The sequence below is a fragment of the Dipodomys ordii genome, unplaced genomic scaffold (assembly GCF_000151885.1).
Source record: "Dipodomys ordii isolate 6190 unplaced genomic scaffold, Dord_2.0 Scaffold11, whole genome shotgun sequence".
Lineage (NCBI taxonomy): Eukaryota > Metazoa > Chordata > Mammalia > Rodentia > Heteromyidae > Dipodomys > Dipodomys ordii.
In genome coordinates this window covers 3,462,958-3,475,433 of record NW_012267227.1, presented here as the reverse complement: position 1 = coordinate 3,475,433, position 12,476 = coordinate 3,462,958, and the positions used below count along the sequence as shown (strand labels likewise).

Here is a 12,476-nt window from a genome sequence, read left to right as displayed (position 1 = left end):
AGCTAGCATGTGAGCCAGAAATTATCTTCTGTATATATACCCAAAAGGAAACAAAATCATTGCCTCATAAGGATATCTACATTCTTGCGTTCACCGTGGCATTACTCAAATAGTCAAGAAATGAGACCTGTGCATCCAATGGCAGTCTGGACTACATAGTAACACTCTTTAGAAGGGGAGAAAAGAGACAGGGAGGGAATAATACTATTCACTAAAAAACAGATGAACCCAGAGGTTTGAGTGAAAAAAGCCAAATACAGAGAAAGACCTAATCATCTTTTTTATTTGAAATCTTTAAAAGTACTACAGATAGATACAGATATAAATATGAAGAAAAATGAGGTTAAAAAGGTTTAAAATTGGGGCTGGGAAGCTGCCTCAGTGGTAGAACACTTGTCTTGCATGCCTGAGGCCCTGGGTTCGATTCCTCAGCACCACATAAGCAAAAAAAGAAAAAAGTCGGAAGTGGCGCTGTGGCTCAAGTGGTAGAACACTAGCCTTGAGCTGAAGAGCTGAGGGACAGCGCCCAGGCCCAGAGTTCAGGCCCCACGACTGGACCCAAAAAAAAAAAAAAAGGTTCAAAATTATCTGGATAAACAGAAGAAAATATTAGCACCTAAAATACAGGACTCTAGTTAACAATGCTATATTGTATGGCAGATTTTAGGTACTCTAACACACACACACACACATACACAAAACAGTAACATGTGAGACAAGGGATATGTTGCTTATTTATGTATATGTATATCAAAACATTGTATGATACAACTTAAAGTTATATAATAAACTTGAAATCAAAACCAGGCAAATGAAACCAAGGAATAGTGAACAAAAGAAATCATCATCCTATGACTCTTCATGGGCGTCTTTTTGTCACCAATAAAATCAAACATTACCTGAGATGTGTGAAATACCAAAGATGATTTTACTTTTACAACTAAACCAGCTCTCTAGTAGTTTCATTCACAACCAGCACTCAATATCTTGTTTCCCTAGGAATATCAGTTCATCAGAAAACAAGCTCCTCAAGTACAAGTTACGTTTTTGTTTTTGTGGGGGGGTTGTGGTGTTTTTGTTTTGAGTGTCAGGGACTGAACGGGGGCATAAAACATGCCAGACAAGCACTCTATCTCAGCCCAGATTTTTAATTAATGTGTTCCTAGCATCTGGAGCAGTGGCCTTTTTAGAAAAGAACCTAAACTTCGAACCTTGCTATCAGAAGTTGTTAATCTGTAGGATGGGAATATTTTTATGTGGTCTTGGTTTCTTGGCATCATTAAAATCTGATAGGATTGTGCTAATCCAGAGCTTTAACCTCTCAATTTCATTTTAAGACTGACACTTTCCTTATGGAACCATGCAATTACTGTTCAAAATAACTACTATATCATAGGTGTCAATATGTATTGTGTTCAAAATAATTAACCTGTGATGAGAATTAACTACTATTAACTACTATTTCATAAATAAATTCTAGAAGAAAAAAAGACCTACTTAAAATTTCAGATATCCATTGTGAAACTTCCCAAGTGTTTCAGAGCACAGGCATTATTAATCAATGCAATACCTCCATTAAATGAAGAATGTTTCAAATGGACAAGCTAGAGTGGGCCAGAAATTCTGCATTTCAATCAATAACCTTTATGTATCAGTGCAATATTAGTAGATAATGTATTTCATTTTCAAGCTCCAAGAATCTACCAACCATCGGCCCTTTCACAATGACTGCAGAGCACATTTTAAAATCACTCTCACCAAAAAAAAAAAAAAAAAAAATTAAAAAAACATGACAACATAATCTGTTAGTAAAGCTGTGGAAAAAATTAACAGGTGTCCTAGATGTCCCTGGAAGGAAGGCAAATAGATACAACACAAGTGGGAAAATCTGGGGATCACCTAACAAAACTATATGAATATTTACCCTTTGACCCATCAATTCTACTTACAGAAATCTGCCTGAAAGATAAACATTAGGAAATGCTGAACAAAGAGTATGTAAGAACTCTGTACCTATTTTTGCAATTTTTTTGTAAGTCTATTTTTTTTAAATTAAGTTGGACACTAGTGCACATCTATAATTCTACCTACTCAGGAGGCTGAGATCTGAGGATTGCAGTGCAAAGCCTGCCCAGGCAGAAAAGTCCATTTCTAATTAACTACAAAAAACAGCAAAAAGTAGAGCTGTAGCTCAAGTGGTAGAGCACTGGCCTTGAGTACAAAAGCTCAGGGACAGTGCCCAGACCCAGAGTTCGAGCCTGAGGACCAGAACAAACAAACAAACAAAAAGAGCAGCAGGAGGAAGAGGAAAAAAGAAAATAAATTTTAAAAAATAAGAGCTAATAAGTCATGATTCAACTGTCATATTTCTCTGCCTAGGGATCACATCTGAAAGTTAATGCTCCATTAATTAAGAAGGCAAGTTAAGTAACAGTAAAACAAACTAAAATCATGAAAGTCAGATCTGGCTTCTTCTAAGCATCCTTACATCAGTGAGGGGGGGAAAATGCTAACCAGATACAGGATTGTGGTCTAAACCTAGCCCAGGGAAAAAAAGCCTGCAAGACTCCATCGTGGCTCAACTGGTAGAGAACCTTAGCCCTAAGATCTCAATGTCCTGAGTTCAAATGCCAGTACCAGCACCAATATAAGAAAACAAAACAAACAAAAAACAAAACCCTAGAGGATTATGGTTTAAAGCTAGTCAGGGAAAAAAGCCTGCAAGATCCATCATGGCTCATATGATAGAAAAACTTAGCCCTGACTAAGATCTCAACATCATGAGTTCAAACCTCAGTATCAGCACACGTGCGCACGCGCTCACACACAGACACACACATGCACACACACACACACACACACAAATCTGAACTTGCTAGCTTTGTAAGCTCCTTTTAAAATTATTTAGCCAATATTTTGTGTTTTCTAAAAGACGATCATCTCCAGAATGCCCATAACAATTCATGTGTCTATTTCGTATGTCCATTAAGCCAAAGTTTGATTTATGATAAACAGTATCTTCAATGGCTTGTTACTTATATAGTTGTTCAACTATAAAATTCAAGGTCTTAACTTGTTTTTCAAGACAGAGTCTGGCTATATAGCTCAGCCTGGCTTGGAACTATCTATCTATCCCAAGTGTCCTTGAACTTAGAGATCTTTTGGCTTCTGCCTAAAACTCATGTTTTGTCTCACAAGTTTGTTTTTATCCAACATACACTTTTCCCTACGTCCCAAACTACAAAATTATTAGTATTGTCATCTACGTTCTAAACATCTGAATGATAAAAATCAGTTGTCCAATAAAGACAGTCCTTTCACGGTTTTTCCAGTTAAAATATTAAGGAATAGTTCATTCTTACTCGATGGAGAAAAGAAATGTTTAGAACACTAGAACTGTTTTACTATCAATTATGTGCATCCTCTTCTAACCAATTCATCCTGATCAAAAAATTACCTGAAAGTCCTTTCAACAAATGGGATTTTCCAAATATGCTTCTATTGATGAGTTAACTTAACTGATGAATTTACATTTGCTTTTGTCTCCATTCACCACCAGCATCTCTAAATTGGGAGTGAAATACATGACTAGCAAATCAGTGTCATATGCAAATAGCATGACTGGAAATTTAAGAAGCAAAGTGATAAGAACCTTAGAGAAAGCAAAATTCATATAAGTTTAGAATTACATGAGGCCTTTATAGGTCATTCAATCCACTCCAATGACAACAACCCAAGACTGATGACAATCTATCCGATTTTTTTTTGTCTTTTCTTTTTTGGTACTGGGGATCGAACCCAGGACATTGCACTTGCTAGGCAAGCGCTTTGCCACTGAGCTACATCCCAGCCCCCGATTTTTTTAAACCTCCAGATTTCCAACCTCCTCAGCTATCTCATTATGCCATACAATCCTGTCATGTAATTTGGGAGTTTGTAATTTGTCAGTTTATTCTGCAAATAATATAACAACACATTTTAACTTACTTTCAAGATTATACAAATCTGTGCAGATGCAGAATACCTATGTGTATAAGTATGTGCACATATGCATAACACAGGCACCTAAGATACTTTTGTTTATATAAACACTTTTGCTTTAGAAACACATAATCAAAGGCACAACACCACTCCAGGATAATCACATAAAGAGCACTATGTAACAATGTCACATAATTTTGATCTAAAAATAACCAGTGGAAATCAATTTTATAAAACCTTGAGTAAAACAGGTCTCTTCCCATATGTTTAATCATAAATTTCTTTGCTTTTTATAAACACTGACTCTTTTGGAATACCCACAAAAACAGAACTGTCCTTTTAATCTAATATAGACCTAAATAGAAAAATTCTTGCTGGGTACTGGTGGCTCATGTCTATAATCCCAGTTACTCAAGAGACTGAGATCTGAGGATAGTATCTCAAAGCCAGCCAAGTTCATGAAAAATCCCAATTAACCACTTCAAAAGCCAGAAGTGGAGCTGTGGTTCAAGTGGTAGAGAATCAGCTTTGAGGTGAGGGGTAGGAGGAAGCTAAGGGACAGCACTCAGGCCCTGAGTTCAAGCAAGGCAATCCTAATACACACTCTCTCTCTCTCTCTCTCTCTCTCTCTCTCCTCAATGTCTGACTTAAAACAAGGCTAAAGATCGCTTGTGGAAGTAGGTCGATGAAAGAGACATAAGGAGATGGTCCAGACTATGAAAAAGAACAAGAAGCCTGTTTCAACCAAACAGATCAAAGAAATTATCAAATAAATCATTCTTTGAACATATATAAAATGAAACCCTTTTGTACAACTACTTAAAATTTAATTAATAAATAAATCTACAATGTGATTTCCTCCCCCCCCTCAAAAAATGAGGAAATTTCATACAAGGATGAACCCAGTAATATTAAGGGGACGGGAATCGCGGTGGAGAAATGTACCTATTCGGAAAGACATCAAAATATTAACACTGAAATGCTATCTCTGGAGATGGGTTATTTCACTCCAATTCGTGATTCCTATTAGATGATAGCTTCAAAGTGGAGTCACTTGGCTTTTACACTTAAGGCAAAAATCCTGTCCCTGTGTCTCCACAGCCTAAGCTAGACACTGTTGTCTTTTTACATAACTTCCTGGGAGAAGGTAGTACCGGGCTTCTGTCCTCGTGTCTCCCAGGAACCTGCCACCCATCACGGTGTTCCCTGGGACAGCTCCTGTCATCGCCCTCCTCTCATCCTGAAGACTAACACGCTGCAGGCAAGGCCTCATCTCTTTCCTGGGGGGGGGGGGGAGGCTTTAGCCCAAGGCTAAAAATGATGACACTGGGGCGGGAGATTTGGAGAAAAGGTTTACCAGATGATGAAGCTGCTGCCCCCCCACCCCACCCCACAACCCCCCCCACCCCACACACAGAGACGATGGAAGAGAAAGGCGGCGATCTCAACCTCCACCCCTTAAAAAAAAAAAGCCAGCCATGGGGGACACTGGGGTCACATCGCTTTCCCCACCCCCCACCCCCGAGAGCCGCGCCCCGAGCCGCCCCCTTCCCCGGGCTCGTTAGCGGATAAAGGGGCTGAGGGGAGGGGGGGAAGGTCAGCGGCACGACCCCGGCGGGGCTGAGGGAGATGTCCATCCAGCCCGGCGGCCCCGAGGGGCGGGTCTCCTCGGCTTCTCCCGCGGCTTCGGACGAGCCTGGGGCGGGCGGGAGGCCTTGGGGGAGCCGCGGAGTCGGCACCGCGCGGGGAGCGCTCCCTCAGGCCTTCCGCCCACCGGGGACCTCGGCAACCCCCCCCCCCTCTCATCCCAGTCGCAGGCGGCCCGGGAACGGCCCCGGGGTCGGCCTCCTGGCCCAGCCGCCCGAGCGCACACCCCGGAGGGCCGAGAGGGCCAACGAAGAGGCCCTTACCATACGAGGTTCCGGAGCTGGCGAGGGATGGGGTGCGGCCGAGCCCCGGTGGCAGCCGCGGCGGCAGCAGTGGCGGCGCCGGCCGCGTCCTTTATTTTTTTATTTTTTTTTTTGCTGCAGCGGCGGCGACTTGTCAAAGGGAGAGAGACGTAAGAGGCCGCGGCAGCCGCGGCACAGGCGAGTCTCGCGGGATTTGGGCACAACTCTCGCGCAGTCCGGAGCCTTCGCCCCGCCCCCAGACCCGGCGCGGGAGACGAAGGGGAAAGGAGGGAGTGAGGAGGGTCAGGGGGGACGAATTCGGGGACATGGGGCCGGGGGTGGGGGGGTGGGGGGTGGGGGGGAGAGGAGGGGGAGGGGGAGAACCCACCCGGGTTCTAGGGACACCCGGACCCCGCGCAGCCCTCACCTTTGAGCCCTCGGGGAGTCCGGTCCGGACGCGGGAAGCGGCCCCTGCCGATGAGGCACAATTGGGGGCGTTTCACAAAGGGCCCGGGGTTGGGGGGGGGGCGGGAGGGGGGCCCCCGCGGGGGAAGCGAGCCGAGGGGCGCCCGGTTTTCCTCGTGGTCCGCGAGGGAAACCTCATCCCTGGGGATCCAAGGGACACACATGGAAAAGCTGGCGGCGAGGAGGCCGGGGTGTCTGTACCCCTTTATCTCCTCGGGGTTGCGGGGCGCGGGCCTTTATCTCCCCCCCACAGCCGGTCCCAGCTCCGGGGCTGGTCAAATTCAATCCCAGGAGTTCGGGGGTTTTGTTTTGTTTTCCATTTGACCTACTTCCTTCCATGGACCCCGGTGTGCATGTCAGCGTGAGCCCCGTAAACAGGGGCGACCTGTGATTTCTCCCGTTTTCTTTTCTGCTGATAGAAATTGACCTTGGGGTGATTTACATAACCTTGTTCTTGACTGTGGCCTACCTCTTCTAAGAAAGCTCACCCCATCCCCCCCCCCCCCACACACACACACTCCGGGAGCCATAGAGGCTGACTGGGTTGATTGTATCCCCCAGCACCTAATATAGGCTCAGGTGATCTATAAATTGGAATGAAGGCCTCTCTAGGTGTTTTCACTCCCTCTCGCCACCTCTACCCATTTTCAGGATTCCCTGCATCGAAATATTCTACTGAGCACCGATTTATGTGTAAATGATCCAAAATATGGGGACAAAACATGGAGCCAGTGTCTGCCCTCCAGAGGCGCAGGAGAAACACATGTACAAACCATGTGTATATCATTAATGTAAATATATATGTATATATATGTGTATATACACATATATATACCTATATACATAGGTATATATTTACCTATATACATAGGTAAAAGGACACTTGCCCATAGTTAAACTGTATATATGTGTGGGCTATATGTGTGAGACAACTTAGTCCAAGAATTAAGAGTTAGAATTATGAAGTCTCAGCCAGGTTGATCTCTCTGAACCTTTTTTTTTCTTTTTTCTTTTTTGTATGTGTGTGTCTGGACATGCACACAGTTACTGGGTCTTGAACTTTAAGCTCTTGCTTGGCCTTTTCCCCTCAAGGCTGGCACTCTGCAATTTGAGCCAGACCTCTACTTCCTGAACCATAATTCCTTATCTGTCACCTTTTATATTACCACAGGGTTCCTCTGAGGACTAAAATATGTAAAGATTTTAACCTATAAGTACTCATAGTTGAAAGTTATGAGTGAAACTTGTAAGTTTCGGTGTATAAATAATGTATCTGGTAAACTAAGCAGATACATATGGAATGCAGTCATTGTTGCTAATGCTTTATGATTCTGGATGTGTTGTGTGAAGCTAACTCAAGACTAACAAATTTACTTGTTGCTTGTCATCTACTTTGGTTTGGTTTAGTTTGGTTTTAGGGTGCTGAGCAATGAACCCAAGGCCTATCACAGCCTAAGTACTGGCTTTTCCACTGAACTACATTCCCCAGCAACTTGTCATCTTCCTTCTAAGTTTATTTTTCTTTGGGTGCCAGTACTGGAACTTTAACGCAGGGCCTAGGCACTTTCACTTAGTTTTTTCTGCTCATAGCTAACATTCTACCACTTGAGCCACAATTCCACAAACAGCTTTTTAATGGTTAATTGGAGATAAGAGACTTTCACAGACTTCCCTGCCTAGGTTGGCTTTGAACCATCATTTTCAGATCTCAGCCTCCTAAGTAGCTAAGGTTATGGGCATGAATGACCAGCACCTGGTTCCTTTTAACTTCTTTTTTATTTACTCTTTACTTTTTTTGGAGGGAGGGAGGAGGGGTGCATCTGGTCCTAGGGCTTCAACTCAGGGTCTGGGCACCGCCTCTTAAGCTTTTTCACCCAAAGCTAGTGCTCTACCACTTTGAGTCATAGCCCCACTTCCAGTTTTCTGGTGGTTAATTGGAGAAAGAATCACATAAACTGGACGCTGGTGGCTCACGCCTGTAATCCTAGCTACTCAGGAGGCTGAGATCTAAGGATTGCCTCCCATATATATAGCTAGGACTACAGGTGGTGTGAGCCACCAGCGCCCAGCCTTTTTTGCCCTCTCCTTTGCTTTCCACACTTAGTGCTATATATAAAGAAGAACTGAATACAATTAAGCCTAACTTTATACAATTAGTAGATACAGTTAACATCAGCAAGTAAATCCTGACTGTGCTTTCCCAAAACACTTTTTCAGACTCCAAGCAACATCTGCTGGAACCATATCAGCATCATTCTCCTCCCCCTCGAGGAAAAATGTTGGCCCTGGGAAAAGTGAGGCATCTCCAAGGCCTCTGCCAATCCTCTGACCAACACTTTTTTTTTTTTTCAATTGCAAGGATGATGTACAGAAGGGTTACAGTTACATAAGGAAGGTAATGAGTACATTTCTTGTTGAACATTGTTGCCCCCTCCCTCCTTTTCTCCTACTTTCCCTCCCCATCCCAGGTTGCAAACTTCATTTACAACATAGTATCTTGTGAGTATGGCTGTTGCATAGGTTCACCCTTTGTCCTTTGTCTCACCATTTTGTAATTCCCCTTCCCTTCCCCAAGTTGGATAAACATATACACAAGACATAACCACATCTTCCTCCTGTCAAGCATAGCAATCAACCCCTCCATTTCATGCCAGATTCTGCACTCTCACACCTCAGCTAGGAGGTTCCAGCCAGAGGAACTGGAAAAATCAAGAGTATCCTGAGAGTTAAAATAGGAAAGTACTTGATAAGCTTAAATCACTATATAAATGTAAGGCACTGTCATTTATTAACAGATTTTGTGTGTGAGAGAGAGCTGGTCCTGAGGTTTAAACGTAGGGCCTGGGCACTGTCCCTTAGCTTTTTCATCAAGCCTGGAAGTCTACCACTTAAGCCACAGCTTCTGGCTTTTTAGTAGTTCATTGGAGATAAGAATCTCACATAGGCTTTCCTGGCAGAGATGGCTTCGAACTGTGATCCTCAGATCTCAGCCTCCTGAGTAGGTAGGAGTACATGCATGAGTCAGTGGCCCTGGGCTCCACTTAACAGATGTTTGTTGAGTGCCTATCATCAGGCAAGCCCTGTGCAAGGCACTGAATATGCTACTGAACAAGTTTCTGTACCTGCACACAAGGACCTTATAGTCTAAGGAGGTAAATAGCAGAGAAAGTAGATACTTATAATGCTATGTAACTAGGTACAGACGTCAAGAGTATAAATAAAGGGAACCAGTGAGAGGAAAGGCAAACATAGGTGAAAGACTTTTTTTTTTTTTGGTCAGTCGTGAGACTTGAACTTGGCCTGGGTGCTGTCCCTCAGCTCTTCAGCTTAAGACTAGCAACCTACCACTTGATACATCATAGCATCACTTCTGGTTTGCTGGTGGCTAATTGGAGATAAGAGTATTACAGACTTTCCTGCCCAGGCAGAACTGTGATCCTCAGATCTCAGCCTCCTTCGTAGCTAGAATTATGGGCGTGAGCCACCAGTGCCCGGCCAGGTTAAAGACTTTTGAAGCAGGCTTCAGTAGCACACATAATGAGAATCCAACCCATTTCATTCATAAATCAGCTCAAAAATAACCAACAAATTGCTTTGTTGTGGGCTGTGAATTGTGCTTTGTTCTAATAAAAATTCACATCTCCTAAACCATTAAAAAGAGCCTTTGATGTGGAATCATTATACACACTTGTTAGCTTTGAAAGAAGATGGGATTAATGGAGAGAAACATCAGTGGTATCTTAATGAGAAACATTTTGTTCTTACAGCTTGTATTTAGACACCAGGAAAAAAAAGCCTTTCACCTCATAATGTTGAGTCCCTTCAGCCAATCTTCTTAATCCAGGTAATATTGCAGACCAGATCCTAAGAGACGTTTCCAAAACATGTTCACAAGAACATGATACCAGTAGTCCAGGTTGCTCTGGAACTCAAAATTCTCCTGCCTTGTGAGTGCTGAAGTTACAGGCATGTACCACTATGCCTGGCTTTCTCCTCCTCCTCTTCGCCTCCTCCCTGTGTGTGTTGAGGATTGAACACAGGGGTCTTGTGCATGCTAGGCAAACACTCTATTAACTGAGCCACATTCCTAGCCTAAATAATTGATTTTATTGTAGTTAGTCATTTATTGCGGTGGTAGGGTTTGAATTCAGGGTTTCACATGTGCTGGGCAATTATTCTATCACTGAGCTATATCCCCAGCCCAATATAGCTATTAGCACTTTCTTTGTAATCATATCCCCTACAATGAAACACTAAGGGTGTATCAGTCATTTGTCACATTTATCAGACATTTACTTTGTGTAAAAATTGTATTAGAACTATAAGCGCTACACAAGGCATGCCCCTTAAGGAGTCTGGAAACTAAGATGGAGTCAAGTATCCATGAAAAGACAGCTAAATAATTTGATTCCTCGATCCCTTTAGTACATCTTATTCCTCTATATTTGTTATTGGTTGCATTAAGCTGAGTTGTAAAGTTAGCCCAACTTCATGAGTCGCTGATGGCTTACACCTGTAATCCTAGCTACTCAGAAGGCTGAGATCTAGGAATCACAGTTTGAAGCTAGCCTGGACAGGAAAGTCTGATGAGACCCTTATCTCCCAATTTACCACCAAGAAAGCCAGTAGTGGAGCTGTGGCTCAACTGGTAAGAGTGCTAGCCTTGAGCAAAAGTTAGATAAACATAAAAAGTTGAGGACCAGCACCCAGGCCTTGAGTTAAAGCACACACACACACACACACACACACGCACGCACGCACGCACGCGCGCGCCCAGTTCTGAGACTTGTTTAGCCTACATTGCTGATCCTCTGTTGAAGCAGGATGTCAAAGAAGGGCAGGAGGGGCTGGGAAGGTGGCTCAGTGGTAGAGCGCTTGCCTTGCATGCCAGAGGCCCTGGGTTCGATTCCTCAGCACCGCATAAGCAAAAAAGAAAAAAACCGGAAGTGGCGCTGTGGATCAAACGGTAGAGTGCTAGCCTTGAGCTGAAGAGCTGAGAAACAGTGCCCAGGCCCAGAGTTCAGGCCCCACAACCAGACCCCCCCCAAAAAAAAAAGTTTAAAAAAAACAAAGAAGGGCAGGATATTTGTTGCAATTAAAATTAAGTTTAGGAGACAAAAACTTACAAAAATACTAACACAAAGTAATATAAAAGAAAGCCAAACTGTAGGATTTAAAAGGGGAGCTCATAACTAAACATAAAAAAAGGACATATTGGTATAATTTTTTGTCAGAATGGGAGTTTGAACTCAAGGCCTCTCACATTATTTCCCTCATGGCTGGCATTCTACCACCTCAGCCACACATCCAATACAACTGTTTAATTGGAGGTAAGAGTCTGTTAGATTTATCTGCTCCTGCTTGCTTTGAATTTTAATTCTCAGACCTTAGTCTCCTAAGTAGCGAGGATTATAGATATGAGCCACCAGCCCTCAGCCAATAGTACAAATAATATTAGTTATTATAAATTAATAATTATAATAAACACCAACCTCCAAGCTAGAAAGAATTGCCTAGAATTTCAGTCAAATGTATCTAGATATAAGAACACTTTCCTCACCATTTTTTTCCACTAATGAATAATTGATCTGCCAAAGAAAGGAAGCAGGAATTCTAAAAACAAGACCACAGATTGGCAAACACTTCTTCTGGAGAGTTCCTTCATACCAAATACAAAACTTACTGCTCAGATTTGGACTCTGCATCCTCAATGAGATATCACATACAGCAGAACAACCCACTATCCAAACAGTATTGAAAGCCTATTTTTGAAGCTATGCCTTAAGTCTATAGTACAGTAATCAGTTTTAGGTAAGTAAACTTTGTAACTGTTTGTTAGTGTTGTTTCCCCAAAATACAACTGCCTGGGGGCAGTCAGCAGTTTCCTCACTCAGCAGGAAGAATGGAATGCTGACTCTGGGGAAAAAAATGAAACTACCAGGGTCATGTGGCTACATGAGGAGATGGGGAGAAGGAGGGACTAACATTTTTCAAGAGTTATCTATGTCAGACACTGTGGTGGGGAGAAAAGATGAACCAGGCCAGTCATGGTCCTGGAAATATCGAAAAGGCTATATGTACAAATAATTTTATCACAAATTACAAAATTAGGGGTACAATTACAAATATCCTTTTTCCTCC

The 12,476-nt window shown here is 42.9% G+C and overlaps 1 protein-coding gene across 1 annotated transcript in view; it reads right to left on the bottom strand.

Moving 5' to 3' along the window:
• The window catches only part of Herc1 (HECT and RLD domain containing E3 ubiquitin protein ligase family member 1), a 176,802-nt gene extending 170,738 nt beyond the window's left edge, over positions 1-6,064 (bottom strand). Inside the window, exon 1 of the mRNA XM_013009926.1 lies at positions 5,892-6,064. The gene's annotated coding sequence lies outside the window, so the exon portion shown is untranslated. The remainder of the gene's footprint in view (positions 1-5,891) is intronic.
• Positions 6,065-12,476: the final 6,412 nt, after the last annotated feature.